General features: G+C 45.0%; 1 protein-coding gene across 2 annotated transcripts in view; it reads left to right on the plus strand.

The window, feature by feature from the left end:
• The first annotated feature begins 9372 nt into the window (after positions 1–9372).
• Stau1 (staufen double-stranded RNA binding protein 1) overlaps positions 9373–24057 on the plus strand; it is a 39532-nt gene continuing 24847 nt past the window's right edge. For both annotated transcript variants that reach the window (XM_027423369.2, XM_027423370.2), the window contains exon 1: positions 9373–9611. The gene's annotated coding sequence lies outside the window, so the exon portion shown is untranslated. The remainder of the gene's footprint in view (positions 9612–24057) is intronic.

Below are 24057 nucleotides of genomic sequence, written 5' to 3' on the forward strand. Positions count from 1 at the left end.
TGCTGACACCAAATGTGCATTTGTTCAATAAACCCTCTTGCTTTTGCAGCTCTTGGTCTGGTTTCTGAGTCTTGGGGGGCTCCTCGGGACCCTGTGCCCCTTAGGGGCCTGGGGGTCTTTCAAACAGAGCTATGTTTTCAAAAATCTGAACCAGGGCATTCAGCACCTCTGATTCACACTCAGAGACAGGAAGGGCCACAAGGCTTGCTGATCAGCCATTCTATGAAACAAGAAGAAACAGTCTCAATATAAGGGGGGGAGAGAGAGAGAGAGAGAAGAGAGAGAGAGAGAGAGAGAGAGGGAGGGAGCGAGCGAGCGAGCTGACATGGACCTTTTGTCCTCCATACACACACAATACACAGGGCGTTCACACACACACACATCAGACACCTGCTTGGGCTCAGATGTAGGTGATTCTCAGAATCACTGCCTGTGTTGGTGCATATCTGCTATCCCAGCATTTAGGAGGTAAGGCAACAAGGCAAGAAGGTAGGATGTTCAAGGCTGTCCTCTGTGGAATTCAAAGCCAGCCCGGGCTATATGAGACCATATCTAAACACCAAAAGAACCAGGGCTGGAAGGACACTCCAGTAGATAAGGTTCTAGTCTTTTTAATCATCCCTCAATACTGAGGGGCAGAATCCATCTAGAATTTGACTAGGCATAAAAGCCACCTGTAATCCTAACACTTGGGAGAGAAAAACACGGGATCCTGGGGCCAAGCTGGTCAACTAGACTAGCCAAAATCTGCAAGGTCTAGGCTCAGTGTGATACTCTGCCGAGATAAGGAAGGTGGAGAGCAATCCACGATGACACCAATGTCCACCTATCACACACGTCGACCCTGAGGTGGTCTGAATAGGAATGACCCCCATAGACTCAAATTTAAATGCTTGGTGACCAGGGAGTGGCACAATTTTAGAGGATTAGGGGGTGTGGCCTTGTCGGGGGAAGCATATCACTGGGGGGGGGGTGAGCCTTGAGGTTTAAAGGGTCCAAGCCAAGTCCAGCCCAGAGTCTCTCTCTTTCTACTGCCAGTGGATCCATATGGAGGACTCTCAGCTGCTACTCCAGCATCATGTCTGCCTGCAAGTTGCCTTGCTTCCCACTATGACAGTAATGGACAAAACCTCTGAAACTGTAAACCAGCCTTAATTAATTATTTATAAGAGTTACTGTAGTAGTGGCTGGGCGTTGGTGGCGCACGCCTTTAATCCCAGCACTCAGGAGGCAGAGGCAGGCGGATCTCTGAGAGTTCGAGGCCAGCCTGGTCTCCAGAGCGAGTGCCAGGATAGGCTCCAAAGCTACACAGAGAAACCCTGTCTCGGAAAACCAATAAATAAATAAATAAATAAATAAATAAATGAGTTACTATAGTCATAGTGTATGGTGATATACTGTTTATGATTTATTAAAGTCACTGGAGATCAAGATAGCAAAGCAGCCATACTAGTTAGCCATAGAATCCAGGCAGTGGTGGTACACACCTTCAATCCCAGAACTCAGAATGAAGAGGTAGACCAATCTCTGAGTCCAAGACCACCCTGGGCTATGGGAAAGTGAATCAGAGCTCATGCCTTTAATCCCAGAATTTGAAAGGTATAAAAGGAAGAGACATTCAGTCGAGAGTTAGTCTTTAGCCATGTTGAGGAGAACATAGCAGTCTGAGTGAATCTGAGGAGCAGTGAAGTCGGGAGCAGTCTGAGGATCGCCCCTTTGGTCTGAGTAAAGGTAAGAGCTAGTGGTCAGCAGCTTTGCTTTTCTGATCTTCAGCTTGAAGCTTGGACCTCAATATCTGTCTCTGGGTCTTTTATTTATTGTGCTACAATAGTGTCTCTTTACAACAATAGAACAGTGACTGTGGTAGTTTGGATGTAATTGGCCCCCATAAGCTTATAGGGAGAGGCACTATTAGGAGGTGTGGCTTTGTTGGAGGAAGTGTATAACTGTGGAGGCTTTGAGATTTCATATATGCTCAAGCCACGCCCATTGTCTTAATTCCCTTCTTGTTGCCTGCCATTCAAGATATAGGACTCTCAGCTCCAGCATCACATCTGTTTACATGCCACCATGTCCCACCATGACGACAATGGACTAAATCTCTAAACCGTAAGTGAGCCACCACAATTAAATGTTTTCCTTTATAAGAGTTGCTGTATAAGAGTCATGGTGTCTCTCCACAGCAATAGAAATACTAACTAATGGGGCTGGAGAGATGGCTTAGAGGTTAAGAGCACTGACTGCTCTTCCAGAGGACCTGGATTCAATCCCCAGCACATATGGCAGCTCACAACTGTCTATTATTCTAGGATCCAACACTCTCACACAGGCAAAACATCAATAAAATAAAAATAAATAAATCCTGGGGGCTGGAGAGATGACTCCGAGGTTAAGAGCACTGGCTATTCTTCCAGAGGTCCTGAGTTCAATTCCCAGTAACCACATGGTGGCTCACAACCATCTGTAAAGAGATATGGTGCCCTCTTCTGGCCTGCAGGCATATATGGAGGCAGAATGTTATATACATAATAAATAAATAAACCTTTAAAAATAAATAAATAAATCATAACTAAGACAGTGACCAAGACACACTCACGCCCATGTGAACATGCATACAGAAATTCATGTGTACACACACACACACTACAATGCATGCAATTAACCAAATAAATTAAAGAAAAACACTGAATTGTAGTGTCATGGCCCCTGCTTAAACAACACGCTATACTTAGAACAAAATCCCAGTTTAGGCAGCAGTATTTACCTCCCCTCCTCTTCAGCTTTAACTTCTGTCTCCCATGCATGTCCGCTGCATTCACATGAACCAGTCTTATTCTTCCCAAAGCCAGTTTCCTCTCTCTAAAATAGTTTCCAATGCTTAATACATGACTGGCTCTTTTCCATGGCACTGACTCTGTCCCAACGACACTTCCTTAAAGTGTCCTCTGACCACTTGTATACATACATTATATGTGGGTTATGAGCCAGATCCACAAAAAAAGCCAGACATGGAGATGGAGTAGTGTGTGTGTAGCTATAACCACATGCTGGGCATGGGGGGGCTGGGAAACTGGGCAGAGAAAGGCCAATGAGTGCAGCTCACCAGCCACACATCCATTCTAGACAATCAGTGAGTGATGGCTTTTTTATGAGAGATTCTGCTTCAAAAAACAGGTGGAGAGCACTAGAATAAATCACTCTTTTCTTCACACACCCATGTATGGGTGCACACCCAAAGATAATACACACATGAAAACGCACGCACGCACGCACGCACGCACGCATGCACGCACGCACGCACGCACACCACAACAAAAATAGAGATGGTAGGTGGTGGCACATGCCTTTAATTCCAGCATTCAGGAGGCAGAGGCAGGCAGATCTCTGTGAGTTCCATGGCCAGCTTTGTCTTTAAAGAGAGTTCCAGGACAGTTTCCAAACCTACAGAGAAGCCCTGTTTTGAGAAACCAATAAAAAAAACTCTAAAAATAATCACAAGATTTTCCTCCATCTTAGCACCTTTAACATTTGTGGCAGTAGGAACCTGTCTGTTGTAATGTGCTTGCAGCATTCTCTACCCAATAGATGTCAGTGGTATCCCCTCTCCTGCTTTGATAATCAACCATGGTTTCTAACTGTTGCCCCCAATTGGCAATCTGCTGCTTAGAACAGAGTCAGCATCTCCAGCTCCCCCAGGTCCCTACACCAGGATTGCCCATGTGTGACACAGTTATTCTGCCTGCTGCTACTAGAAACAGTTTTTTTTGTTGTTTTTTTTAAACATTTTTAAAATTTATTTGTTTATTATGTATACAACATTCTGCTTCCATGTATATATGCACACCAGAAGAGGGCACCAGATCTCATAATGGATGGTTGTGAGTCACCATGTGGTTGCTGATAGTTGAACTCAGGACCTCTGGAAGAGAAGTCAGTGCTCTTAACCTCTGAGCCATCTCTCTAGCCCAACAGTTTTTTTTTTTTTAAGATTTTATTTATTTATTATGTATTCAGTTATCTACATGTATGCTTGCACACCAGAAGAGGGCATCAGATCTTGTTATAGATGGTTGTGAGCCACCAGGTGGTTGCTGGGAGTTGAACTCCGGTCTTTTGGAAGAGCAGTCAGTGCTCTTAACCTCTGAGCCATCTCTGCAGCCCTAGAAACAGCTTTGTTTCTGTGTTCAGCCTGGACTACAGTCTCAAAACAACAAAACAACCACCTCCCTGCCAAAAACAACAACAACAACAACAAAGGAAGAGAAAAATGTTTTTGGTGTCATCCCATCATCAGCTACAACAGAAAACATGTTTACAAGTTACCTATTTTTAATCTTTCTTAAGAGAGTTTCCCCATTTTGTTCTGGGATTTTGCAGTGGGACACTGTACATTGAGCAACTAAGTGTAGCCAGTTTGATGAACACTTGGCCCCCATGCACTGGGGACAGAAGAGGAGTTTCTTCTTAGATACAAAGTTTATTTTTTCTTTTCTTTTGCAAAGTTAGTAGATATTCTTTCTTTTTAAAAACTTTTTAAAAATTGCTTTATGTTATGTGCACTGGTGTCTTGCTTGCATGTGTGTCTGTGTGAGGGCGTCAGATACCCAGGAATAGGAGCTACACACAATTGTGAGCTGTCATGTGGATGCTGAGAATTGAACCCAGGACCTCTGGAAGAGCACACAGTGCTCTTTACCCCTGAGCCATCTCTCCGCCCCAAGGTTATTTAATTAATTTAATTATTTATTTTTTTGGTTTCTGAGACAGGGTTTCTCTGTGGCTTTGAAAGCTGTCTTGGAACTAGCTCTTGTAGACCAGGGTGGTCTCGAACTCCTAGAGATTCACCTGCCTCTTCCTCCTGAGTGTTGGAATTAAAGGCGTGTGCCACCACTACCTGGCCCCAAAGGTTGTAACAAGTCTTTCTCCATTCAGCCAGCTCCCAAATAATGACACAGAGACTTCTTAATTATGAAAGCTCTGCCTTTAGCTTAGGCTTGTTTCCAACAACTTAAATTAACCCATTAGATTAATCTATTAATCTACATTCTGCCGAGTGGCTTGTAACTGTTACCTCTCTCCTGCGCTACTTGCACTGTGTCTCCTGGCATCTGTGCCTTTCTTCTTCCCAGAGGCCTCTCTGTCTGTACTTCCTGCCTAGCTATTGGCCATTAAGCTATTTATTACACCAGCAATACATCTTCACCCAATGTACAAATATCCCACAACAGCAGTTGTAAACAGACATTCCCTGTTCCGTCAGCCTGTTCCCAAATACCCAGCAGCTGCTTCCCAAATAATGGACTTGGAAGCTTAATATAGATTATAAATGCTCTGCCAATAGCTCAGACTTGTTACTAGTTAACTCTTATATTTTAAGTTAATCCACATTCCACGTTTATGCTCTGCCACATGGCAGTACTTTTATTATCATGGCTTGTTTATTTCCTCCCTCTGCATCTGGCTGGTGACTCCCGACTCTGCTTGTCTCCTTTCCATCATCCTTAGTTTGGTTGTCCCACCTATACTTCCTGCCTTGCTATCAGCATTTTATTAAACCAATTCTGATGGCAAATCTTTACAGTGTACAAGAGGATTATTCCACAACAAACAGTTGTTTTGTATTTGTGAAGACACTCTTTTCCCAGGTCCTGGAAAGTGTTGGGGTTACAAGCACAGGGCATTTTCAGTGATCACCAGGTATTACATTCTCTTGATCAGTGTTGAGTAACAGTATCTTCCCGGATTGAAACATTCGGGGACTGAAACATTCTGTCCTGCAGGAAAGCTTCTTAAGTAGGAAGGGTAAACAACTCATAGGCTCAGAAGTCCCTGAAACTGAGCAGATCCACTAGTCCCTACTCTGCCAGAGTAAGCAGTAAAAGCTGCAAAGAAGAGTTTCAGACAAGCCAAGCTGTAAAGACTCAGACAAGATCTGCTGCCTGAAAGAAGCAGAGACCAGCCAATCTGCTGGAAGAGCTTTAGACCAACTAAGGCACCTAGAAAGGACACTCTCCAACCTGTGGCGCTGCCTATGCAGTATGCTTCAGGTCCCCAGCTTTGTGAGCTATTGCTCATGCTGGGGTGGGCTTTGGTGATGCAGCTATCTTTGAGCCATTTTTGTTCCTGTGAGTAACCATCTCACCCATATTCCTGTAAGTAACCCCAATAAAGCTCATTGGTTCACCAGGTTGGATTTGGTAGTATCCTTACTTTGCTCTGTCATGGGTTCCATATCTGAGGGGAGTAGACATTTGTGTTGTGTTGCCCCAGGAAAAGTTTTGTCACATGACAATTAGGGCAGTTACAGTAGCACACAACTTTCATCCCAGCACTTGAGAGTGAGAGACAGGGGGAAGTCTGTGAATTTGGGGCCAGCCTGGTCTACATAGTGAGTTTCAGGACATCAAGGACTATACTGAGAACTCCCATCACAAACAAAACAAATTCTCTTGATTACTGGACTATCCCAGGCAGTCTTAGTCCAGGCAATTTTCTTTCTTTCTTTTTTTTTTTCAAGACAGGATTTCTCTGTGTAGCCTTGACTGTCCTAGAACTCTCTCTGTAGACCAAGCTGTCCTCAAACTCTTGAAAAACCAAAACCAAACCAATCAAAACAAAAAACCCAGCTGCAAAGGCATTTTCTTAATTAGTGATTAATGGGTGAGGCTCTGGGCTCACTGTAGGTGGCACCATCCCTGGGCTTGTCAGCCTGGGTTCTATAATAAACAAGACTGTGGTGGCAGACCCCTTTAATCCCAGCACTCCAGAGCCAGAGGCAGGCAGATGTTTGAGGCCAGCCTGGTCTACAAAGTGAGTTCCAGAACAGGCTCCAAAGCTACACAGAGATAACGGTAAACCAATAATAAAACAAATTATAGTAAAAACAGTCCAGGTATGGTGCAGCAGGCTTTAATCTCAGTATTCAGGATGCAGAGACAGGTGGATCTCTGAAATTTGAGGCCAGCCTGGTCTACAGAGTGAATTTCAGGAGAGTCAGGGCTATGTAGAGAGATCCTGTCTTAATACTACTACTACTACTACTACTACTAATATCATCTAGGGACCATAGTGACGGTACAAGGTTAAGAGCACAGGTGGGGCCGGGTGTTGGTGGCGCACACTTTTAATCTCAGCACTTGGGAGGCAGAGGCAGGTGGATTTCTGTGAGTTTGAGACCATCCTGGTCTACAAGAGCTAGTTCCAGGACAGCCTCCAAAGCCACAGAGAAACCCTGCCTCGAAAAAACAAAACAAAACAAAAAAGCACAGGCAGGGGTTCACCCAAAGGACCTGGCTTTGATTCTCAGCACCTATGGGTCAGCTCATAACCTCCTTTAATTCTCTTTCTAGGGGATCCAACACCTTCTTTTGGCCTGTTTGCACCATGTAAAACACATGTAGGCAAAACACTCATACACATAAATAAAAGTATATAAATAAAAAAACTACAAAAAAAAATTCTTGGGGTCTGGAATGATGGCCCAGTGACTGAAAGCTCGCATTGCTCTTGCAAAGGGTCTGGGATTGATCCCTAGCACCCACACGGGGGCTGACACCCATCAGTCCCAGGGCATCTGACGCCCTATTCTGACCTCCTGAGACACTGTATACATGGTGCACAGACACACATGCAGACAAAACAGCCCCATACATTGAATAACTAAATACAATTTTAAAAAATTCTTGGTTTGGTACATTCCTTATTATATGGTAAGAAACTTGGATTTAACTTTTCCCCATCAAGGGGAAGCTTTTGTCCCAACATTTTTTTTTTTGTCCCAACCATTTATTGAATGAAATCCATACTTTCCTCACCACTTTGAGATGTTTTAAAATATTTATTTATTTATTTATTTAGGTTTTTCAAGACAGGGTTTCTCTGTGCAGCTTTGTAGACCAGGTTGCTCTCAACTCACAGAGATATGCCTGCTTTTGTTTGATTAAAGGTGTATGTGTGTGTACATCATGCTCAATCTTTTTTTTTTTTTTTTTTTTTTTTTTGCTTTTCTGAGATTGGGTTTCTCTGTGTAAGTGCTCTGGCCGTTCTGAAACTCTCTCTGCAGACCAGCTGGTCTTGAACTCACAGAGATCCACCTGCCTCTGCCTCCACTGGCATTAAAGGTGTGCGCCACTGCCACTGCCACCACTTGGCTGTAGTCTCTTTTTCTTCCTTCCTTTCTTTTCTTTCTTTTTTCTCTTTTCCCTTCCTTCCTTCCTTTCTTTTTTTTCTTTCGTTTTTTGAGGCAGGGTTTCTCTGTGGCTTTGGAGGCTATTCTGCAACTAGCTCTCGTAGACCAAGCTGGTCTCCAACTCACGGAGACCCACCTGCCTCTGCCTCCCGAGTGTTGGTATTAAAGGCTTGCGCCACCAATGCCTGGCCTCTTCCTTCCCTTCCCTTTCCTTCCTTCCTTCCTTCCTTCCTTCCTTCCTTCCTTCTTTCCTTCCTTCCTTCCTTTCTTTTTGAGACATAGTTTCTCTGTGTTACAGCTCTGGCTGCCCTTGAACTCACTTTGTAGACAAGGCTGGCCTCGAACTCATAGAGATCCTGTCCAGCCTCCCAAGTGCTGGAGTTTGAGGTGTTAGTCACGAAGTCCAGCTTTTTCTATTGCTTTCTAAAGAGGGCTTTCTTCCATGATATCTCCTTCTAACATTTAGAGGTAGTCCAGTGTAACAATTTTCCAGCCAATTTGGGAATGGCTTATCTGAACTCTGAAGTGCTTTTCAATCTTGCTTTCCTCATATAGCACATACTTCAAGTGATCTAAACACACATACACATACACAATTTAAAAAATTAAAACAAGAAAATCTAAGAAGTCAGCTTAAAAAACTATGTGATGAGTGGGTGATGGAGCTCACTGGTAGAAGTGGTTTATAGTTCAATTCCCAGGACTGCATCAAACAAGCCCACACCAGCCTCTTGTCCACAGAAGCACACTCTGCTTAGAGGGGTGTGAGAGCAGCCAGAAAACACTTGTGCTTGTTTGTTTCAGGCTCATACTTCGCACTAGAATGTAAACGTCATGAGGGCAAGGACATGTGCATCCCAGCCGCTTTCTCAGCTTCTGACCTAGCACAGGGCAGCAGGTTAACAAATGCTGACATAGAGAAGGAGTGACTGCGCAGAAGCAAGCATAAACCCGAGAAAGAAAGGAAGACAGGCCTGCTTTCTCGGCCCAGCTTGAGCTCCCGCGAAACTACAACTCCCAGCATGCCCCGACACAACAGAACCTGTCCGGCCCCTGACGCCCTAGCGTGTCTAGAGGGCGCAGGCAGGCTGCGGCGCCCGCCGGGACTTGTGGTCCCAGCCGCGGTGGGGGGGGCCGGCATGGAGGCGGGCGGGGGCCGGGGCGGGCGCGGCCCCTCCCCCGTCACTTCCTGCCGGGCTGCGGGCGCCGGAGCCGCTCTTCAGCGTTTGCGCTGGCGGCCGTCGCGCCTGTGTCGTCTGCCCCTTTTTCTGTCCCCCCGGCCCGGCGGCGCCCGCCTCCTCCGCGGCCACACCGCCTCTTCCCTCCCCGGTCCCTTCGCCTTCGCCCTCCTCCCTTGCTCCTTCCCGTCCTCGCCGCCGCCCAGGACCGCCGGCCCGTGGACGAGCTCCGGGGAAGCAGGCAGGTGAGGCGGCCGGGCCCGGGCCTCGGTGGGGCCCTCGTAGGCACGGCGGCAGCGGGAGGTGGGCGGCGGGTGGGCTAGGCCTCGCGGGCGCGCGAGCTGCGGCCCAGGCCCGTCCCCGCCCGGGGCCCTTCCCGGAGGAGGCGGGCCCTCCGCGCCGCTCGTGGGCTCGGTGCCCGAGTGAGACGCGGGGCGCGGGCAGGGGCCGGGCCGGTCGGGAGCCCCCCGGGTCTCGGCGCTGTGCACAGTGCTGCAGCCACTGCCGAGCCGCGGGACGGGGTGCCAATTCCCGGCTCTGCCCCTTCGCGAGCCACTTCACACTCTTTGTGTCTCTGTTGTGAGGGGACGGGAGGGGGGTAGAAGGCTAATCCTGTCCCAGCCCTGTCCCTGCCTCTTCCGACTGTGAAGGTGCAGTGAATTGGGGGCGTGTAAAGCGCTTATCAGCGTGCCAGACCCATGTCGTGTCCCAATAAACGGTTTGCATAATTTATTAGCGTGATATGAAGGTATAATTTAGGGTGCAGACTGGACAGAAGTTGACCTACCTTCCCATTTCGCTTTCCTCCGAGGCAGAAGAACCCGCGTGCCCACTCCCAGCGCCTGGGCATTGTGCTTGCTTAGCATCGGAAAGGGGCGCGCGCTTAATGGGGACACTTGCAGGCACATCTGGATGTAAAGACGTAGCCATCCTTTCTGTAGAAGCAGCTGCGGGGAACCCACCGCTCCCCCAGGCTCAGCAACCTGTCCCATGTTTCCCTGCCACCATCCATCCAGAACCTTGTTGTCATTCTTTTTTCTGGGAAAGTTGCTGGCACAGGCTCCCCTCCTGTGTGTCAGGCTCTGGAGGTGCAGTGTGCAGATGTGAAACCCTGCTTTCCGGGTCCGCATCTGCAGATCTTCACTTTCTTTGGTTGAATTTGTCTTTCACTCTAAGGTCCCAGTTAGCAGTTTCCCCAAACCCTGAGCACAACTCCCTTTCTGTGGCAGTATTGCTGGTGTAGAAACTTTATTTTGTTTTGCCCTTCGTGATGTGGGGGCCTTCTTTAGGGTCACTCTTTTCATCTGCTTGTGGCTGTAATTCTTGAGATGGTGCTAGAAGAGATTTAAACTAGGATTTTGGCCTTTTAGGCATCTGTGCTTATCACATGTAAATTACGTCGCTACTTGTTGAAGTAAAAACTAAAAAATACAGTTGGTGAGTGTGGAAGGGGCAGTCTGAACCATTCTGGTGAGCTTTTAGAAGAGCTTCTTTTTTAGTCTGACTCAGCCTTTCTCTCTCAAGATTAAGTTCTTTTTTTGAGTGTTACACCAGCGGCAGCTGTTGGGGAAGTGGAAAGACAACTTTTGGGATTCAAAGGTTTTGGGATTCAAAGGTTATCAGGCTCCTTGCTGCAACTGCTTCACTTGCTGAGCCCATCTCAAAGTGTCCGTATTTGTTTTAAGTATGTGCTTAATGACATAGACATCCCCTTCCTTAAAGACATGCAAACTCATTCGCAAGAATAATATGGTGTGTTTGCTGTGCCCAACGACTCTTCTATGCCTTAGGATTACTCTGTGTGTGGGGGGGGGAGGGGGAGACAGTTCATATATGCATGCCCTTGTGTGCCTGTGGAGGCCAGAGGTCAACCTCTGTCTTGCTCTTCCTTAATGGCTCTCTGCCTTATTTTGTGAGACAGTCTCTAAGCATGACCTACCCATTTCTTCAGCCCACAATCACCAGATTGTTTTGGGCAGTGAATTTCCTTAGTAAGTGGCGAATGTTTATATCACACCCATCTCAATAATGCAAGGCATTACTGTTTTTGATATCTTCCAAAAATTTGTAACTGTCAGGAAATATTGTGTATTGTGTATTGTTGAATGTAATGGCTTTTTAACAGCTCTCAAACAAACGATTCTGTAAGTATCACCAAGCATATTCTGTGTCACATCGAAAATTATTTCAGGGAAGTGATATTTTAATGCTGTGGTAGAGAACTTGAAGTTATTTTTTTAGCCTTTTTTTTTTTTTTTTTTTTTTCAGTATCTCTAGTTTAGGCTGACCTTGAACTCCTATCAGTCCTCCTGTCTCACCCACTGAGGTGCAGAGATTACAGGTGTGAGCTGTCATGCTTGGCTTCTGAAGTTATTTTTAAGTATGAAAGTTAAACACTATAGAGGGCACTGTGTATTGGTCGCCCGGCTTTGGCAATTATTAACTCCTAGCTAAGGTCAGTCTTGTTTCTACTTGAACTCCCTCCTTTAAGCTAGCTTATTTTTTTGGTTTTTTGTTTGTTTGTTTTTTTGACACAGGGTTTCTCTGTAGCTTTGGAGCCTGTCCTGGAACTCTATCACTAGACCAGGCTGGCCTCACAGAGATCTTCCTGCCTCTGCTGGGATCAAAGGCATATGCCACCACCACCTGGCTCTAATCTAGCTTGTTTTGAAACAACCCCCAAACTTATCATAATCTTAGTCATTTTGACTTTAACTAGATCACCTCAGGCTGACTGACAGTTTTTGTTTTTTGTTTTTTGTTTGGGGGGGAGTCTGGCTTCTTTGTTGAGATATGATTAATACAAAGCAGGAAAACAGCTGCAGAGTTAACGGATTCCCCTCCTCAAGGTAGAGCCCAGGTTTCAGTCTTTCTCCTTATGAACCGAGTCAGTTATTCCTGAGCTATTAATGACTAGTTGAAAAATGGAGCAGTGATGAAAGTCTTTGACCCTGACACTCAGGAGACTGAGACAGGCAGAGAGACCCTGTCTCAAAAGTAAAAAGAAAAGGGCTATGGGACTAGCTCATTGGTGGGATACTTGGCTGGCATGCACAAAGCTCCAGGTTTAATCTCTAGTACCTCAAAACTCTAAAACTTGTCTTGTTGAATTGCTGTCTGAAGGGCCCCTGCAGTGTTTACAAACAACATATTGGCTGAATGTTTAGATCCTTAGCTGTGAACAGTGTGCAATCCCAGGTTAGGGATTGGTATCTCCCTTATCTAAAAGCAAAGATCTCTTCCAGAGATGAGGTTGACCAGAATGTTGTGTTTTCTGTTGTTACTCAATCTTCTCTTTAGCTTTGGCATTTCTGTGCTGCAAGTCTGTATCAGAGCTCAGCTCTGAACAGTAACAGTACTCCAGCTGTTTGAGTTGTTACAGCCTGGGTGGTGAGGAGGGGTTGCCTCTTTACATTAGTATAGGTGCCTGTTCTTAATTCCAGAATTCCTTGTCTGAGGAACAAAACAGCTGGGCTGTGGTGGTGCACACCTTTAATCCCAGCACTTGGGAGGCAGAGGCAGGTGGATCTCTGTGAGTTTGAGGCCAGCCTGGTCTACACAGCTACACAGAGAAACCGTGTGTGTGTGTGTGTGTGTGTGTGTGTGTGTGTGTGTGTGTGTGTGTGTGTGTGTGTGTGTGTGTGTGTGTGTGTGTGTGTGGTGTGTGTGTAGGAATAATTTTTACTATACTCAAAATACATTTCTTTTTTTTTTTTTTTTTTTTTTTTTTGGTTTTTTTTGAGACAGGGTTTGTCTGTATTGCTTTGGAGGTTGTCCTCGAACTCACTCTGTAGACCAGGCTGGACTCGAACTCACAGAGATCCGACTGCCTTAGCCTCCTGAGTGCAGGGAATAAAAGCGGTGCGCCACCAACACCCGGCTATTCATGTTCTCTTAAGTTTCAGACATAAACTCATTTATATACAAATTATTTTAAGTTTAGACATGAACTTGACTCATGGATTCCTCGACTCCCTAGTCTAAACCAGAGCAGCATTCCTGCTGCAATCATGGCAGGTCAGACAGCAAGAACCCAGTGTGGGCATCTCTCCTGGAGGCTCTTTGTCCAGACTCGGGGGAACAAGGTGTCTTCAAGAGTTGACCTGCTCAGCTTTCCAGGCTGAGGGTTTTCGGAAAACATAGAACTTTTATTAGTCTTCTTCTTTGACAATCTATGTACACTGCAGTCTGCTTTCCTCATTGATTGCTCCCAGATGGGGTGCTATGACCTCCATACTAGGTTATCTTAAGAGACACACAGCTCCCTTCAGTTGACAGCTTTTGGAGTTGCTTGCAAAGCATTCTCTTAGCCTGGAGTGTTAGAGTCTTAAGGGTTTCATGACTTGTTTCACAGCAGGCTTGTAATGGATGATGTGTGTGGCAATTTTCCCGTAGGTCTCCCTCCCTCCCTCCCTCCCTCCCTCCCTCCCTCCCTCCTCCTCCCTCCCTCCCTCCCTCCCTTCCTAAACACAAAAGCATAAACTTCACTAGAATCAAAGCTGTAGTGTTTATGCTGCTCCAAAATACAGAAATTGCAAACGAAAGGACTGAACATGAGAAGACCCGTGAGTTGCTATGATTACTTCCAACATTTCATTACAAAGTTTCCAACACATACCAAAGTTTCTGAAATTTTAGTCCTGGTCCTGTAGGTACCCCCTACTCTACCATTATCACTGACCCACCTGTACTAACATGCTTGTCTGGGAGTCATTAATCTAGATTTTGATGGTTTCTCGGTTGCCACAGCATTACAGGAAATGCTGCTTCATGTGATGTTTTGCTAGGGTTTGTTGTTTTGCTGTGCTGAGGGTGGGCCTAGGACCTTGCTTAAAATAGCCCAATGCCCTACTGCTCAGCTACATCTCCAGCTGTTAAGATTGATTTTATTTATTTATTTATTTTTGTTTTGTTTTTTCCAAACAGGCTTTCTCTGTGTAGCTTTGGAGGCTGTCCTGGAATTCGTGCTGGAGACCAGGCTGGTCTCGAACTCACAGAGATCCACCTACCTCTGCCTCCCGAGTACTGGGATTAAAGGTGTACGCCACCACTGCCGAGCCTAAGATTGATTTTATTTTACTTATTTTTTAGTTTTTTTCTTTTTAAGATAGGGTATTACTTTATAGCCCTGGCTATCCTGGAACTTGGCCATGTAGACCATGTTGGCATCCAACTCAGAGATCTTCCTGTCTCTGCCTTCTGAGTGCTAGGATTAAAGGCGTGTATAACCATGCCCAGCTCAGATCTTTTTTTTTTTTTTTTTTTTTTTTTTTTTTTTTTTTTTGAGACAGGTTTCTCTGAGGCTTTGGAGGCTGTCCTGGAACTAACTCTTGTAGACCAGGCTGGTCTGGAACTCACAGAGATCCGCCTGCCTCTGCCTCCCAAGAGTGCTGGGATTAAAGGCGTGTGCCACCAATGCCCGGCTCAGATCTTTCTTAAAAGAGCTTTGTTGATTTTTACTTCCAATTAGGTTTTGACTGAAAAAAATCTGCTTCTAAAGTTGATTGTTTATTGAACTTTTGTACCAGGATAATGTTGACCAAATCTTTTGTTCTCACCTACAGAGGAAATGGTAGGGTTAGAAGTAGCTCCATGGGGTCTCGTCAAAGGGTCCAGATGATGCCTTGGCTGTTTGTCTTGCTGGCGCTCAGTGTTTTGAACTAAAAACCACACTGTGAACTGTTTTCAAGTCAGTACCTTGAGTTATTTTATATATGTGTGCATGTTCGCACTTGAGTGAGCACACACACAGACACAGACACAGACACACGCATACACATTGGTTTTTCAAGGTGGGGTTTCTCTGTGTGGCTTTGGAGCTTGTCTTCCCAACTGCTGGGATTAAAGGCGTGTGCCACCATCGATTATCTATTTTTTAATATTTTCATTCATACACTAGTGATAGGTTGACTTATTTATTTATTCATCCATCTACTTATTTGTTTTTGACAGGTTGGTTTAAAACTGATGTCACCTTGTAAGTGAAAGTGAGAAAACCTTGGTGTTACTTGTCGTTTGCTTAATAAGAGTGCACTCTGAAAGCAAAGATGGGAGGCATTTGCTTCTCACTAAAAATTAGTCTTCTGCCAGGCATGGTGGAACACATTTATCCCAGCACTTGGGAGGCAGGGACAGGGGGCAGAGTTCTCTGTGAGTTCCAGGCCAGTCTGGTAGACAGCCAGGGCTACAGAGTCAGACTCTTTTATCCTTCTCCTAAACAAATAAGAATTACAGAGTAGGGTTATTTGGTAAAAGAATCTAAGAGGTCAAATTTATGTAAGGAATAGAAGCTGCCCATTATTGAACTCTTATAGACCCAGGGTTGAAGTATGTTGGATCCCTCCCTTCCAAGTACTAACCAGGCTGACCCTACTTAGCTTTAGCCATCAGAAGAGAGAGATCTGGGCTGACTGTAGATGGGATGTTAGATTTCTATCCCCTCCAGAGTAAGGGTCAGAGCTGAGGATGGAAAGCCGTTGGACTCATGTCCCTGGGCAGCACTGACTGGCCTGGCTCTGAAGCTGAGGCTCTTGTTTTTGGTTGTAAGCCTAACCACTGATGGCATGTCATCTCTTCAGCCTAGACACTCTTACCACAGTGCTGTGTACTTCTCTGCATTTAAGGTACATTGCTTTTCTCCCTAGGATGGGTTTTGTTCATTAGAGCTTCAGGTCAGTTTGAATGAAAATGGTTGTTTAATGCATGGTCTTCTTCTGGGCCAGTGACAGTGTAGCACACCAGGCATGTCACATGTGTCATCTTCAGTCTTGTCACATACAAAGGGGGTCCCCACTGCCAGCTTCATATGACTAGCCACTCAGTTGTCAAGTGGCTCCTGGGTAGATTTGCTGTTAATATTGGTGACAGTGGCTGTAAAGGAACATGCCACACTAGTGTTAATTGTTAAACTGTTACCTGGTCACACCTTACATTCATAAAATAAGTCATACAAGTAAATTAAGAAAAAAAGCCACCATAAGCCGGGCATTGGTGGCGCATGCCTTTAATCCCAGCACTCAGGAGGCAGAGGCAGATCTCTGTGAATTTGAGGCCAGCCTGGTCTACCAAGCGAGTGCCAGGACAGGCTCCAAAACAATACAGAGAAACCCTGTCTCGAGAAAAAAAAAAAAAGGCCTGTGTACATGAGCTGGGGAGATGGCCCAGTGGTCAAGAGCACTGGCTGCTCTTCCAGAGGACCCAGCGCTTCACTTCCCAGCACCCACATGGCAGCTCACAACTCTCTGTAACTCTAATTCCTTGGGATCTGACGTCAAATGCATATTAAAAAAAAAAAAGTTAAAAAGACTGTGTACAGAGGGAGGCTGATCTCTGAGTTCCAGGCTGGTTTGGTCTACAAAGTGAGTTCCAAGACAGCCAGGGCCACAGAGAGACCCTGTCTAAAAACAACAAAGACTGTGCACTCCGAAACATTTTTTTCTGTTTAGTGCTTCATTCTCAGCAGACTAATAGCTGTCTAGAAGTAGTGGTAAGCTATTTGTTGCAGACAGTGAAGGCCGACTTTGCAGCAAAGAGAACCTTGTCTTCTGACTATGCCTGTCGTCCAGGGAAAGGTCATGGCACCTCAGTGGGTGTAGTTAGTAAATTGGGCAACAGAAAACTGTACTCTTCAAGCTTAGTCTGCCTTGCTGGGTATGCTAACCTCTGACAGAGAGGGCTGCCCAGCATTCTGTACATTACATCAGCAAGCTGCACTTCCATTTCTATTGGGAATTCTGCAGAAGCGTAAAACTTGACTGGGGCAATGGTGGCAGACGCCTTTAATCCCAGCACGTGGGAAGCAGAGAAGCACTGGGATCTCTGTGAATTCGAGATCAGCCTGGTCTACAGATTGAGTTCTAGGACAGCATCCAAAGCTACAGAGAAACCCTGTCTGGAAAAACAAAAACAGAAAGTGTAAATAAAACTTACATTTCTGCATTTTGGTTAATTTTACCTATGGAAAGCTTAGATTTCAGGCCAAGTGTAGTAACCTAAACCTCTAATCCCAGCATCTGGAAGGTGGGGACGGAAACATCAGGAGTTCAAGGCTAGCTTTGGCCACATACCAAGTATGAGATTGTTCCAGGCTCCATGAGACCTGTCTTAGCCACATCCCTCCAAAAAAATGAAGAAAAATTAGGCAATGAGGAGATGACAAGGCCTACTCCCTAGGAAAGGAATTAATAACCTGAGCAGTATTATCCACTCACTTCATCCCAGAACAGAAAACCCTTCTGTTGGATGAGACACACTCATTCCATCTGATTTCACAGTAGCCTCCAGAATGTCACCCACCACACACCACCTCAGTGGCAGCACAAGGCCAAAAGCAGTGGGGTGTCACTGGTCAAGCCTCTTAGGACCCCATAAAAGGAGTACTGACTAGAAGGAGAGCCAGAGAAGCTTCCAGTTGAGGAGATGAGCAATTCAAAGGTGAGAGAAGTGGCCCAGAAAGCAGTTTACTCTGAACACTAAACTGCTAAAGTAGCCAGGCTCTCAGAACAGGTGGGAAAGAGTGTCAGACAATGACCCTGGAGAATTCACTGGGATTGGAGGCCCCCCCTAGGAAAAAAAAGTTAATTGGAATTCATTCCTTAGTACCACCACAAAAAAAGAGGAAAATCAAAAACAAAACAAAAAAAAAACTTCAGAAGTTAATTGGAGCCAGGGCAGGTTCCAAAGCTACACAGAGAAACCCTGTCTTGAAAAACCAAAGAAACTTAATTGGAATCTTAGCTAATGCTTTTTCCAATAAAGCAGAATATTATAATTAAAAAAGAATGTATTTTTTGTTTTTTTTTTGTTTTTTTTTTTTGAGACAGGGTCTCACTGTGTAGCCCTGGTTGTCTTAGATCTTAATATGTAAACCAGGTTGGCCTTGAACTCAGAGATATGCCTGCCTCTGCCTCCCAAAAATTAAAGGTGTGTGCCACCATGGCCAGCTGAAAGTAAGTTTCTTTCTTTCTTTCTTTCTTTCTTTCTTTCTTTCTTTCTTTCTTTCTTTTTGTAAGAATTTAGTCTATAACTAATGTATCACTTTTAATAAAGTCCAGTGACAGATTACAGTTTGGGAGATAGCTGGTGTTCTTCAAGAAAGGTTATAGCATAGGCCTCTCTCTTCCTATGTTCCCTGTCCTTAGCCCTTACCCTGGGTCATTAGTTCAGTCAAGAGAGCTTTTCTGTTGCCATGAGTGTCTTTCAGTAACCAGGTCATGTTTATGAAAATAAACACTGCTGTGACTGGATGTGATGGCATATGCTTCCAACCTTAGCGCTAAGGCAGGAGGATTGCTATGAGTTTGAAGACAGCTTGAGAGACATAGGAAGACTCCCTCTCCAAAAAGAGGTGGGCATGGTGGTGCATGCCTTTAATCTCATTCTTGGGAAGCAGAGGCACACGGATGTCTGTGAGTTCATGGCCAGCCTGGTCTACCTAGTGAGACTTTGTCTTCAAAAAGAAGTAAATAAATAAGCATATATTGCACTTGCTGTGCAGCTCAGACTGGCTGTTAGGCAGTGATCCTCTTCCCGAATGATGGAATCATAGGCATTCACACTTCTGTCTGAAATTTGTGTTTGCTTGTGTGCGTGTGGACACCAGAGTTCAATCTTTGGTTACTTTAAGCTCCACTTACCCCTTTTTAAAATACATGTGTATTTACTGCTTTAGAATACTTGATTGAAATCTCTAGATAAAACTAAATACTTTTGAAACAAAGTGAATGTAAATCAGTTTGTCTATTGTGACAGTGAGGTTGTAGTATTTGACCCTGAATTCATATTCCAGTGGCTTAGTGTCTGGAAGAAGCTGAGCGCAGTGCAATGACAGGCCACCACACCCAGCTGTGCTGCTCCACCCGGGACATAATTGATAGCTTCCCACACAGAATCCAGGAAAGATCTAGGTTCTTTTCTTTTTTTCTTTTTAAGATTTATTTATTTATTATGTGTATACAGTGTTCTGCTGGTATGTATGCCTGCACACCAGAAAAGGGGACCAGATCCCACTATAGATGGTTGTGAGCCACCATGTGGTTGCTGGGAATCGAACTCAGGACCTCTGGAAGTACACCCAAGTGCTCTTAACCTCTGAGCCATCTCTCCAGCCCCAAGATCTAAGTTCTTAGACTCTGTCCAGGTTTAGACACAGCTTATGCTTCATGGTAGCAAGATACAATGCAACAGAGGAAAAGGGCTGCATTTATTATTCCTGCTATATACTTTTTAGATTCACTTATTTTATGCAAATGAGTGTTGTGTCTACATGTATATCTATGCATCATGAGTGTGCCTAGTGCCTGTGGAATTCAAAAGAAGACGTTGGATCCCTCAACCAGAGTTCCGGATGGTTATGAGTCTCCATGGGGGTTCTGGGACCCCATTCAGGTCCTCTGGAAAGAGCAGTCCTGAGCCATCTCTCCAACCTCATCCTTTATTATTGCAACAGTTGTTTATTTTTTATGTTTGTGTGTCTGAATACACATGTACTTTGTGCATGTAACTGCCAAAGGACAACTTGTGGAAGTCAGTTCTCCTTCCCAAGGCTCAAACTCAGGTCCTCAGGCTTGTAAGGTTAGTGTCCCCTTTGAGCTGAGTGGTTTCTCTGGCCCCACCCTATGCATCTTTTATGTATGTATGTATGTATGGATGGATGGATGGATGGATGGATGGATGGAAGGAAGGAACAGGTCTCTATGTAGCTCTGTGTGTCCTGGAGCTTGCTATGTAGACCAGGCTGGCCTCAAACTCAGAAAGACCTGCCTGTATCTGCATCCCTACTGTATTTTTTTGAGATAATCACTGTCCTTGAGTTTACTGATTAGGCTTGTGGACCAGCAAGCCCCAGGCACCTGCCTGTCTCTCTCCCTACTGTGCTGTGCTGAACTGTTTTAAAACTATGTGTGGGCAAGCGGTGGTGGCGGCGGTGGCGGTGGCGGTGGTGAACAACTTTAATCCCAGCACTTGGGAGGCAGAGACAGGTGGATCTCTGTGAGTTTGAGGCCAGCCTGGTCTACAAAGTGAGTTCCAGGACAGCCAGGGCTACATGGAGAATCTCAGAATCTGGTCTCAAAAACAACAAAGTGTGTATGTGTGTGTGTGTGTGTGTGTGTGTGTGTGTGTGTAAAACTTTGCACTCATGTGCAGGCCTGTGTGTGCATAACTGTCACAGCCTATACATGTGGAAATCAAAATACAGCCTGTGGCAGTTATTTCTCTTCTACTGTGTGAATCCTGGGAGTGGAACTCAGGTCCTCGAGTTCATGACAACCACTTGACTGACTGAGCCATCTATCTCTGTAGCCCCCTGCCTGGAATCTCTTGAGAACATTTTGGATTTCCGGATTAGAATTGTTCATATTTTACTATTTAGAGCTAGAACTTGAGCTGTAAAGATGGGCATGGGGGAAGCAGCAGCAGCAAGCTTGTAATTTGACTTGTAGAGTTTAGGCAGTAAACAGCAATTTTCTATTGTCTGAAGCTGTCCTGAAGGCAGACTGAAATGAGCCAAAACTGTAGAAAACACAGAATTGCAAGGCAAGGAGTTCTAGCTGATACTTACTGCTACTTTTCCCTTACCTTTTTTTTTTTTTTTTTTTTTTTTCTCCCTGGAGACAGTGTTTCTCTGTGGCTTTGGAGGCTGTTCTGGAACTAGGTCTTGTAGACTAGGCTGGCCTCGAACTCACAGAGATCCGACTGCCTCTGTCCCCCCATCCCCAATGCTGGGATTAAAGGCGTGCGCCACCAGCACTGGCCTTTTTTCTTCCCCCCCTTTTTTGGGGGGGGCAGGTTTCAAGACAGGGTTTCTCTATTGTTTTGGAGGCTGTCCTGGAACTACCTCTGTAGACCAGGCTGGCCTCGGACTCACAGAGATCGGCCTGCCTCTGCCTCCCGAGTGCTCCTTCCTTTTTTAAATTTTTTTTTTTTGTGTGTGTGTGTACAAAATACTGGGCTTCACTGCACCATTTTTCACGTACATGTATTCCATTGTACCTTGTGTGCATACGCCGTACTCACCCTGCCCTGTCCTTCTGACAGTTACCATTTCTGTTCTCTAATTCACACTTATCTCTCCGTCCCCCTCCTTTTGAGGCAGGGTCTCACTGTGTAGATCAGGCTGGCCTAGAACTCACAGTCTGCCTCCCAGACACTGAGATTAAAGGTGTGACCACCATGCCTGCTGTCAGCTGGTTTTATTAAATATAATGTGCTTTAAAAATCTTTATTCTCCCTCCCCTGTGATTACCCTGAGCCTTGGGTGCAGGAGTTGTGTTGTAGATTCCTCAGCTGGGTGCACACCCATGACCAGTTATTTTCTGCATTTTCACCAGTTGTGATTTTCTCTTATGGTCTGTTTTTCAGAAGCTTCTTTGGTGAGGATTACTAGCTACATTTATTGTGTATATGAGGATATTTATTTGTTTTTGTTTTTTTAAGATTGATTTGTTTATGTATACAATGTTTTGCCTGCATGTGTGCCTGCAGGCCAGAAGAGGGCACCAGATCTCATTATGGATGGATGGTTGTGAGCCACCATGTGGCTGCTGGGTGTTGAACTCAGGTCATCTGGAAGAGTGCTCTTAATTACTGAGCCATCTCTCCAGCCCCAGGGATAAGTGTTTGGAATGCAGTTAGGAATTATGCTGGTCTAGCAAAGTGGCAGGGTTAGGTTCCCCTCTGAGATCCATGACCCCTTAGTGCTGGGTAGTCAGTTAAGTTTTTAGGACCAGGCATGAACTTTCTGCTTCAAAGTCTTAAGTTACCTGCCAGGTATGACTGCTTCTGTTACACCCTCAGGGGTAGCTTGCTATGCTGGTTATTGTAGTTCTTAGATTTCACAGCTGGATAGAACCATTGGTTTCTTCCTTCTCTTGACAGATTGCATAGCACCTTCCAAGACTGTTGGATTTATTTGTAAAACTTGTAGGGAAGGGGAAAAATAAGAACCTGGTGAAGTTCTAGGGATAGAAAAGAAAATGAAATTTATGGATGGGAAGGTTGTTGGGATCAAACCTTTTTTTTTTTTTTACAGGGACCCTGTGTAGTCCTGGTAGTCCTAGAACCTGATCAAGGAGATCCTTCTGCTTCTGCCTTCTGAGTGATGGATTATAGGTGTGTGCCACTGGTGATGCCTGGCCTTGGAATTAAAAATTTAACTTTTGTTTGGTGTAACTTTTTTTGGGAGGAACAGTTAATGATGACATTTCATTTAGGAAGTGTGTTTTTACTTAGATGTATTTATTTTATATGTATGAGTTTTGGCCTGGATGCATATGCAGGCACCACTTGTTTGCCTGGTGGTTGTGGAGGTCAGAAGACAATGTTTGATCTCCTTAAAGGAGCTATGGGTGAAAAATAAAAAAAGGGGCGGGGGGCTGGAGAGATGGCTCAGAGGTTAAGAGCACTGACTGCTCTTCCAGAGGTCCTGAGTTCAATTCCCAGCAACCACATGGTGGCTGACAACCATCCAGAATGAGATCTGGTGCCCTCTTCTGGTGTGCAGATGTACATGGAAGCAGAATGTTATATACATAATAAATAAATAAAATTAAAAAAAAAAAGAGCTATGGGTGGTTGTGAGACACCATGTGGATGCTAAAAATCTAACTTGGGTCCTCTGTTAAGAGCAACGAGTGATCTAAATACTGAGCCATCTCTCTAGCCCAGTGGCTCTTAACCAGTGCCTCTTCCCCTCTTTCGGGGAAGTCAAATGACCCTTTCACAGAGGTCACCTAAGACCATCAGAAAACACAGATCTTTACACTTCGATTCATAACAGTACCAAAATTACAGTTAATGGAGTAGCAATGACAATAATTTTGTGGTTGGGGGTCATCACAACATGAGGAACTGTATTAAAGGGTCCCAGTCTGCCTAGAGGTAGAGAACCACTGCTCTAGATCCTAGGAGATTTTGTTTGTTTGTTTGTTTGTAGCAGGCCACCCAGCAGTTACACTTTTGTGCAGGAGAATCCTCCCATGCCTACTTGACTCTGGCCAAGGTGATAGGGATTATATTCAAGGCTTGAATTGGGTGCAGAAATCCTGAGCAGTCAGGTGTTTCCAGGCATCAATTGTAGATAGTTTTGTTGTCAAACTCTCCTTCCCTGTCTTTGTTTCTCTTTAGTACCAAGTACATAATGGGATTTTTCTTTTTCTTTTCTTCTTCTTTTTTTTTTTTTTTTTTTTTTGGCTTTTTGAGACAGGGTTTCTCTGTGTAGCATTGGAGCCTATCCTGGCACTCTCTCTGGAGACCAGGCTGGTCTCGAACTCACAGAGATCCGCCTGCCTCTGCCTCCCGAGTGCTGGGATTAAAGGCGTGGGCCACCAACACCTGGCACGGATTTTTATTTTTCAAGACAGGGTTTCTCTGTAGCTTTGGAGTCGTGTGCCACCACCGACCAGCTAATAGTGGAATGTTTTATAGTTGTTTGGTTATATTTCTTTCTTGTGCAATTATGTATGTATCTAGGACTATGGTGGAACACTGGCTTGATGTTGACCTTCAATCTGTTTAGGGATTATTGTGTAGGATGCTAATGACTGACACACATCGGTGCTCATGACTGTCCTTGCTATAGGTGTTTGGATAATAGTGGAGTCAGTGGATTGTTTCCTGGGAAGGGAGGGGAAAACATCACTGAGAGGTGAGTTTTACTCTTAGGAAACAACTGAATTGCAATTAGAAAAAAAA

The sequence above is a fragment of the Cricetulus griseus genome, chromosome 6, assembly GCF_003668045.3.
Source record: "Cricetulus griseus strain 17A/GY chromosome 6, alternate assembly CriGri-PICRH-1.0, whole genome shotgun sequence".
Lineage (NCBI taxonomy): Eukaryota > Metazoa > Chordata > Mammalia > Rodentia > Cricetidae > Cricetulus > Cricetulus griseus.